The 10,135-nt window shown below is 34.8% G+C and overlaps 2 pseudogenes; both read left to right on the top strand.

Moving 5' to 3' along the window:
• Positions 1 to 3,399: 3,399 nt before the first annotated feature.
• LOC130242070 (C3a anaphylatoxin chemotactic receptor-like) lies at positions 3,400 to 5,441 on the top strand (annotated as a pseudogene).
• A 1,622-nt stretch (positions 5,442 to 7,063) lies between these two features.
• On the top strand, positions 7,064 to 9,743 carry LOC130242071 (C3a anaphylatoxin chemotactic receptor-like; annotated as a pseudogene).
• The last annotated feature ends 392 nt before the right edge of the window (positions 9,744 to 10,135 follow it).

Here is a 10,135-nt window from a genome sequence, read left to right on the forward strand (position 1 = left end):
GTTGAGGTTTTTTAGGTTACTAAGAAATTTCTATGTTACTGAGCTCCATGTATACTGTCCAATAATTTCCCAAAACTGCATTGTTGCAGCCCTAGTTATTGTGAGTATAGCAAAATATGAGATCTCCAAATATCCAAATCAGCATTTAGCACCACTGGGTTCTATATACGCCTACTGCATACATCTTGATGATTAGTAACTGGTACTGTGTGCGTAAATGAATGTGGTGTGAGAGTGTGAGAACAGCATTAACATCACAAGTCTCACGCTTATCATTATCAACTATCTTTTATGGTGTAAATGGGCTTTTGCCTCTAATAAGCACACTGAGATACAGTACAACTTGGAAATTTCAAAAATACATACTTGACTTTGCAAATAATGATATAAAATAATAGTTATGAATTGTATGTAAACCAGAAGTGCTTGGAAGCTTGTCAGCTGATATTGTGCACTACTTTTTACAAGAGAGGTTGGAAAAATTGCGAATCACATTATTATTATAACTGTGTTGGGTAAGTTACTTTAAAAGTAATAGATTACAAGTTACTAACTACTACTGGAAAATTGTCATTTGATTACATTACTAATTACTTTATGTAAAGATTATTCTGATTACTTTGAAGTTACCTTTAAAACATATAAAACATACAAAATAAACTGCAGCTCTTTCCGTAATTTAATATTCACCTAAAAAAACATTGTTATGGGTTTAACACACCAACTTGACAAATTCAAAATATTTAAAAAGATCATTTTAAGATTTGGGAAAACTATCTCGTTGCTTACTTGCATGGGAAATAACCCAGCAAACAATTTTGTGTTTAATAGACGTCTAAAAGACATCTAAACGTAGACAGCTTGGCTAAAACAAGGCTAAATTTAAACTCTCAGAGAAAATCTAATAGACATCTAAGAATAGCCCAAAACTAGACTAGTCGTCAAATAGACAGATTAGACAGACTTAATATGTCATTCATTTCTTTTTATTTGATGACTAGTCTAGTTTTGGCCTATTCTTAGACATCTATAAGATTTTCACCAACAGCCCAAATTTAGCCTTGTTATAGCCAAGATGAATATGTTTAGACATCTATTAGACATCTTTTAAAAACGAAAAAATGCTTGCTCGGAACAAACTTGCGCACACAAAAGACGCAATATGTGGATGTCCCCATAAGCAGCTACACTTCTCTTAAGATTTTCAGAAGATACCTTGACTCCCGATCCTACACACAAATCCAGTTTAGCCTGTAAAGGCTGAGTTGGGCCACTTTGTTTGGACGCCGGTGTTCTCCTTAGTGTCCTAGAATGCTTTCTTAAGTGTTTGAACAAGTTGCTGATCGAGTTAAAATCAGTTGAAAGTTCTTTAGAGGCTGGACATAGACTGCAGTTCACAGTAATACTTTTGTTTTTACGCTCAATTTAATCAAAGTAATGTCTGTATTTCCACTTGAAGAAGCAACCTCTCTCGACAGCAGCCATTTCAGCTCAACATATTAGCTCAACCCATTTTACATAACCTGACGTTGCAGCTGAAAACGTGATTTAAGAAAAAGCTAATATTGTCTTCTAAAATCTATATATGTAATGTAAGTAACGCAATTACACTGACATTAGAAACTATAATCAATTAGATAAATTCAAAATGTAACTAATTACATTACTGTGTTCCCCAAAAATGTTATTAAAATACAGTAACATGTTACTGTGGAATGCGTTACACCCAACTCTGATTATTAATATTATTACCATGTTTTATTTTTTACTATTACTCAGATCCAAATTCTGTAAATATTTGTAAATTAAAAAACTGAGCAATTTGTCAAAATATTTTTTGGTACATCTAAAAGCATGCACATTATCATCCAACAAGCTTCCAAGCACAAATTAGTGGATAAATTGTCGCTAAAATGCAGCATTTAAACCTCATAAATGAATACAAAACGACAGGAATAACTTCAAAATGTTATCACCAGGCTTGGTACAGGCCTGTGATGTACGATTAATATCATCTAATACACATTTTTGAAATCCTGTTATATTATAACATAAAGAAAATGTAATTTTATTTAGTGATCATTGATCAAGAGTCATCCTCAAAGTCCTCACAGATGTTTGAGTCTTCTGAAATTTTCAAAGCTGAAGATTTGACATGATAATAATAATAATAATAATAATAATAATAATAATTCCTTACATTGATATTGCATTTGGGTACTTAAAGCACTTTAAAGGGGAAATATAGTTGCAACCTAGTTTTCCCATGTGGTTTCCCATCCAGATACAGCGACAGAACTCGCGGCTGAACTATCATAGTACGATGCATCTTTTTGGAAAAGAACGATGTAGTGACGAGTGTTTTCCAAAACCCGTAGTTTCTCTGTCGCTGGTCTATCGTTTGAACCACATTAGTTATAATGTAAAACGCCCATAATGATGCTCTAAACGGGGTGGAGTAACAACTTCTTTAGAGCAGAACCCCATAATATCTTTGTGCAAATTATATTGGTCTACATGCACGCGCATTTAAAAAAAATCCAATATTAGTTTTGGTAAAAACATGCACTCGTTTTCCATATTAATTGAAATATGTGTTAACGGCTCATATATGACCAATGTTTCCTTTACAAATATTATTGAGAACATTACATATTCTATTCTAAAACATACAATCACTTACAAAAGCTAACACGTATTCTAATATCATATATAAATCATATGAATAAATATATAATGAGGCTATTTATTAGGAAATGAAATGCAATATTTATTATTTATTAGGAAATTAAAAAATGAATCTTTAATAATGATATTAATAATATTAATGAGGATGACAAATATTATTATTATTATTAAGTGGGATATTGTTTATTTTATAATTTTTTTTGAAAGGTCTACTTTTACAATTTGACACATGTAAACCACTGCAGAAATGTGCAAACCAACAAGCCCATGTCATATAGGACTACAGTACAGATACTTAATAAATAACCTACTCTACATTAAAAGAATTAACGTATGCTATGTAACATAAATTCCGCTTTTAAATAATAGGTCATAATAACTGAACAGCAAAAATACTTTGAAAGCAAATTACACCTAAAAGTGCTGACTTTGATGCATAAAAAATCATTCCAAGTTTAAATGTTAGAATGTTCTAAATGGATAGGGCATAGGGGAACACAGAACACAGCCAGAATCTATGTTTCTAACTACAGCTCCACGGGTGTAGTTGCAAGAATATAAGTTTGCGACATAGTTTGCGAATGTTTGTTGCAACACCGGATTTTGGGAAACACCAAATCAAAAAACTATGTTTATAACTACACGACTTTAGTTGGCTAACGATGGTTTTCAGAAACGCACCCCTGCTTAGAGTATGACCATGTTAGAACTATGAGAGCGAGCTGTGAGGTATGCTAACCTCTTCTCAGAATTTGTCTTCAGCATATACTGCACAACATAGAAACTGTATTTTAATGAAGATGTCACAGTCTTTAATGATTCTATCACTAATATCCTCCACTGTGTGCCTAAGAATATTTGTAAAAAAGAATGTCACAGTATATGTTTTATAATTTCTTAAAAATGTCTGAATGTTTATTAAAGTTGTTTGCTTCATTTTGAGCAAGAGCAAATTCTAGTGTGGCAGGAAAGGTTCTGTGGTGGGTTTGATGCCCACTCGTGATAGCAGATACTGTACATCTCTAATCATTTCATCAAGTTTGCTGATGACCTATATGATATATGATGACCTACTGTATACCTTTATGACATAATGAGCCTTATTAGCCAATAGGGATGGGTTTGCTGTCTGGTATAAATCCAACTATTGGTCAGCACAAGCAAGATGAAACAAGATCAATACTTGACTCTTTCCACTGCATTGAGACCTCAAAACATGGGTAAGAAATTAATATATATTATGCATATTATATGTTTATAAAAACCTTTCAGAATATAAATACAAGATTGTTTTTAACACAGACAATGCACAGAGATAATATAAAATCCACATAAATAAAAACAAAAGTTAGATGTATTTTGTCAAACAACAAAGGGACCCTTCATACATATCTGTCCCTCTTACATAATGAATCCGCAAATGCAAGGTTATTAAATATAAATGACTAATTTTTGGTTTTATTCTGATGAGGCTTTATTAACAGGTTTTGGGAGGAGCACAATCAGATACTAGAGTAGCTAATCCTTTTAAACATTTCAGTGTGTGTGTATCTTGAATCCTTAAAAATGCAGAATGTTTCCTGTGAGGGTTGGGTTTAGGGGTAGGGGGTTTACTGTTAGTACTTTATAAAAATCATTACATTTGGGGAAAGTCCTCATAAAGATAACTGTAGTGTGCACGTGTGTGTATCTTCGGTCCTTCAACAGTTTTCCAAGATCCCAACACCAATTCCTCTCTCTTAATCTATTCTCATACAAGAGATATGACAAATTTGTTTATTATTTGCTCAAACGATAAATATAACCTAAGGGCAGACTTTTTTGCAGCACAATGACACACTGACTGTCCTACTGTACTTCTTTGTTTAGAAAACAGCAGTTTTGGACCTGAAAATGTGACTGGAAACTCAACAGACAAGAGCACTGTGGAGAACAAGGGATTTATAATCTTCCTTGCCTGCATTTTCTTCACCCATATAGTAGGTCTCATTGGAAATGGGCTGGTCATATTTCTGACCGGCTGCAAAATGAAGACGACTGTCAACTCCATTTGGTTTCTGAATTTGGCGACTGCAGACTTCATCTTAGTTTTATCTTCAATCATAGATCGTTCCTTAAGGTGGAGTGGGTGTCACAGTGTCTTCACAGACTACTTTGTCTCCATCACAATATCTCTAAATCTGTTTGCTAGCATTTTGTTTCTTGTAGTTATCAGTCTGGATCGATGCCTCAAAATAACAGAACTCTGCGTAAAGCCAGAACCATCTGCATGATCATCTGGGTTTCATCCATCGGCTGTATTCTCCCTTTCTTTAAGGTTTTTGAGATCACAGATACAATTCTTGTCACATATCGATTTATAGTGGCCTTTCTCGTTCCCTTCCTGATCATTGCATCTTCATACATCTCTATTGGAGTAAAAATCAGACGTCTTAAAATGGGGAAGCAGCTCAGGTCATACAGACTCATTATAACTGTAATCTTGACTTTCTTCATCTGTTCATTTCCATACCATGTTTGCTGTTTTTGTGTCGCAAATAATAATACTTTGAGAAACAGTGAACCAATTCAGATGCTACTTAGATTCAGTGCCTATCTGGTTAAGTTAAATAGCTGTCTGAACCCATTTCTCTATGTGTTCATGTGTGATGATTATAAGAAGAAGCTGAAACAGTCTCTGGTGCTGGTGCTGGAGACGGCGTTTGCTGAAGATCATCTGGACATTAGAGTAGTGAGACAGATACAATAGGATGAGCAAGAGAAGAAAACCACACTTGAATTGCTAGAAATGTAGAAAATCTTCAAAGGTTTGTGACCATTGTTACTGTAATTATCACAGTTAAACAGTTATTCAGCATAATTATCTGTCTACGACATATCTTGTGAGTTATAATTTTATAAATCCAGGTTTTGTGTTTGGTTTAGTTATGTGTCCTTGTTTTCAGTGTCTGTATATTCACTTAGGGCTGATTTCATTGTTTGGTTTGGTGTGTGTATTTAAGTCTCAGTCTGTCTTCATTGATGTTTGTGTTGTTGACCTCTTCATCTATTTTATTCGATTTAAAGCATTGCTGTGTACATAATTTATTTTTATTGTCTGTAATCAGCACTAAAACTTTATTTATTTCTCAGATGACCATTACTGACCAGTTAAGGAGTTTTTATGATATCGGCTAACTTGTTAAAGTCATTTTAAAGCTTTTTTTATGTTCCATGTATCAGTCAACATTGTTTTTAGAAATAAAACAACATCAGTAGACAACAAATTCTTTACATTTTACTATAATTTACATTTAATTAGAAATGCAGTGCTAATATAACATACAGGGCCCATTGTAACTGAAGGGGACTTTCACAGAGGAGCGAATCCAAATGCAGATTTCAAGAGTTCACACTTACTGTGGCTGATGATTGATTATAAAGCGTGTTTGACATGCTGTCCCGGGAGAGAGCCATGAGCTCAGAATATCCTCGAGCCCGGGGCTCCCTCACGTTTGAAGGGCAAGAGGGGAGTTTGAGCTCAGGTAGGTCTCGAGAAGTGTCCTGCTTGTGAACGTGTTAGGAATAGCTGGGATATAGACGGCTAAGTGTTTGTCTTGGAGTAGTCAATTTATTTATAATGTTTGTCTTTGGACGGTGGGAGGAACCCGGGGAAAACCCACGCAAGCATGGGAAGAACATGCAAACTCCGCACAGAAACGCCGACTGGCCCGGTGAGGGGTCGAACCAGTGGCGTTCTTGCTGTGAGGCAACAGTGCTTACCACTGGGTCGCCGTGACGCCTATCAGGAGAAGAGGAGTGGAAGTGGGGATTCTTCAAGATGAAGATGACTGAAGTGGAAAACTCTGGTTATTTATAATGAGTCAGTATTCATCTGATTGGAGCAATATGTGGAGCTGATGCAGGATCAGTCGCAAGCAATCATACGCATGTGATCCTCCCGAAATTAGTTTATAAATAAACTGCACTTATTCAACAGAATGGCAGTGCTAATAAAGTCTTGTTAGTCTTTACATCAGTAGATTGGTGTGTTTTAGTAGGCCAGTTTTTTTTATTTTTGTACATTACAATATGAAATAACAAAACTGACTCATGTTCTGTGATTTCTGAAAGATCAGTAATAAAAAATGAGCCAAATTACTTTAAACCACAGGCCATAAACCATCTTTATAGCATTGGGTCTTTAATGTTTAACATTTTCTGAATGTTAACAATATGTTTTTGTTTAAAGGTACACTCATTCATTATTTAAAAAATGTATAACTAGCCCATTGTCTTAATGGTATGTCATGAGTTTTCTTTAAATGATTAATTTCTTCTGTATTGTACATGGAGGTTCAATGCTGAAATTTGTCACAAAAGAAGATGAGGTGGCATGATCCGGCACTGCTCCAGAGACACCAGCAGCTGCACAGATACAGACATAGGATGCAGCACTGAGGACCGTCCATCTCTAAGGTACAAACAGGGTTTTATTTTTTGTAAATGTCTGTGTTTATTTTGATGTTAACTATTATTTAAAAATGTAAATATTTAAATGTTAAATATAATTTTGAGCATTTATATACATATTTTTATATATAAATAAATAAATACATGTTTAAATAGTCTGGTTTCCCCCACAGGCCAAAGACGTGCACTATAGGTGAATTGGGTAAGATAAATTATCCATAATGCATGTGTGTGAATGAGTGTGTATGGATGTTTCCCAGTGATGGGTTGCAGCTGGAAGGGTTTTTGCTGCGAAAAAACATAAGCTGGATAAATTGGCGGTTCATTCTGCTGTGGCAAACCCAGATTAATAAAGGGACTAAGCCGAAAAGTAAATAAATGAATGTTTAAATACATATTTTTTTTGTCTGTACTTATCTTTGCATGTTTCTTTTCTTCTGTGGGAGCACCACAGTAAAATTTTGCTTAGGGCACCTTTTTGGCCAGCAACGGTCCTGGCCACAAACCTCACTGCACATCACTGAGGCTAACTTTTTCTCAGAAACTGTCTTCAGCATGTACTGCACAACATAGAAACTTGTTTTTGTATTTTAATAGAGATGTCACAGTAATGTCTATAATGAACATTACTAATATCCTCCACTGTGTGCCTAGAATATTTGTAAGAAAGAATATCACAGTATGTGCTCTATATTTTCTTAAAAATGTCTGAATGTTTTATATAAAAGTTGTTGTCTTCAAGCAGGAAAGGTTCTGTGGTGGGTTTGATGCCCACTCGTGATAGCAGATACTGTACATCTCTAATCATTTCATTAAGTTTGCTGATGACCTATATGACATATGATGACCTACTGTATACCTTTATGACATAATGAGCCTTATTAGCCAATAGGGATGTGTTTGGAGTCTGGTATAAAACCAAGTATCGGTCAGCATAAGCAAGAAGACGGAACAAGATCAAGACTCGACTCTTTTCACTGCATTGACACCTCAAAACATGGGTAAGAAATTTATATCTAATATGCAAATTATAGTTTTATGAACAATTCTGAGAATATAAATACAAGATTGTTTATAATGCACAGAGATAATACAAAATCCACATAAATAAACACAAAAGTTAGATATAATTTTTTTCTCAAATAAATTACCCTTCATTCATAGATGTCTTTCTTACATGATGAATCCATACACTGCACATGCAAGGTTATTCAATTTAAATGAAGAATTTTTGGTTTTATTCTGATGAGGCTTTATTAAGAGGTTTCGGGAAGAGCACAATCAGATAGAGTAGCTAATCCTTCTACACATTTCAGTGTGTATCTTGAATCCTTAAAAATGCAGAATGTTTCCTGTGAGGGTTGGGTTTAGGGGTAGGGGGTTTACTGTTAGTACTTTATAAAAATCATCTGGGGAAAGTCCCCATAAAGATAACTGTAGTGTGCACGTGTGTGTATCCTCTGTCCTTCAACAGTTTTCCAGGATCCCAACACCAATTCCTCTCTCTTAATCTATTCTCATACAAGAGATATGACAAATTTGCTTATTATTTGCTCAGACAATAAATATAACTTAAGGTCAAACTTGTGAAAAAAGATTTTGCAGCACAATGACACAGTGACTGTCCTACTGTGCTTCTTTGTTTAGAAAACAGCAGTTTTGGACCTGAAAATGTGACTGGAAACTCAACAGATGAAAGAGCTGTGTGGAACAAAAGATTTATGATTTTTGATTGTATTTTCTTTATAATTATCATAGTGGGTCTCATTGGAAATGGGCTGGTCATATTTCTGACCGGCTGCAAAATGAAGACGACTGTCAACTCCATTTGGTTTCTGAATTTAGCGACTGCAGACTTCATCTTCCTTTCAATTTCAATCATAGATCGTTCCTTAAGGTGGAGCAAGCAGCACAGTGCCTTCATGAACTACCGTTTCTTCATGACAACATCTCTAAATCTGTTTGCTAGCATTTTGTTTCTTGTAGTTATCAGTCTGGATCGATGCCTGCGCACATGGATGCCTGTTTGGGCTCAAAATAACAGAACTCTGCGTAAAGCCAGAATCATCTGCATGATCATCTGGGTTTCATCCATCGGCTACATTCTCCCTTTCTTTAAATTTTTTATGTTTTCTGGTAAATTTCTTATCACATATCGATTTATAGTGGCCTTTCTCATCCCCTTCCTAATCATTGCATCTTCATACATCGCTATTGGAGTAAAAATCAAACGCCTCAAAATGGGGAAGCAGTTCAGGTCATACAGACTCATTATAACTGTAATCCTGACTTTCTTCATCTGTTCATTTCCATTTCATGTTTGCTGAATTTTTATATTAACTGCAAAAAATAATAATTGGATTGTCACTGAACCAATTCAGATGCTACGTAGATTCAGTGCCTACCTGGTTATGCTAAATAGCTGTCTGAACCCATTTCTCTATGTGTTCATGTGTGATGATTATAAGAAGAAGCTGAAACAGTCTCTGGTGCTGGTGCTGGAGACTGCATTTACTGATGATCATCTGGACATTAGAGTAGTGAGACAGAAACAAAAGAATGAGCAAGAGAAGAAAACCACACTTGAATTGCTAGAAATGTAGAAAACCTTCAAAGGTTTGTGACCATTGTTACTGTAATTATCACAGTTAAACAGTAACTGTCATCTTTACTGAGCATACTTTTCTGTCTAAGACATATCTTGTGTTTAATAAATCCAGGTTTTGTGCTTGGTTTAGTTATGTGTCCTTGTTTTCAGTGTCTGTATATTCACTTAGGGCTGATTTATTGGTTTAGTTTGGTGTGTGTATTTAAGTCTCAGTCTGTCTTTATTGATGTTTGTGTTGTTGACCTGTTCATCTATTTTATTAGATTAAAAGCATTGCTGTGTACATAATTTATTTCTATTGTCTTTAATTAGCACTAACACATTGTTTATTTATCAGATGACCATTACTGACCAGTTAAGGATTTTTTATGATATCGGCTAAATTGT

Source organism: Danio aesculapii, chromosome 15 (genome assembly GCF_903798145.1).
Source record: "Danio aesculapii chromosome 15, fDanAes4.1, whole genome shotgun sequence".
NCBI lineage: Eukaryota > Metazoa > Chordata > Actinopteri > Cypriniformes > Danionidae > Danio > Danio aesculapii.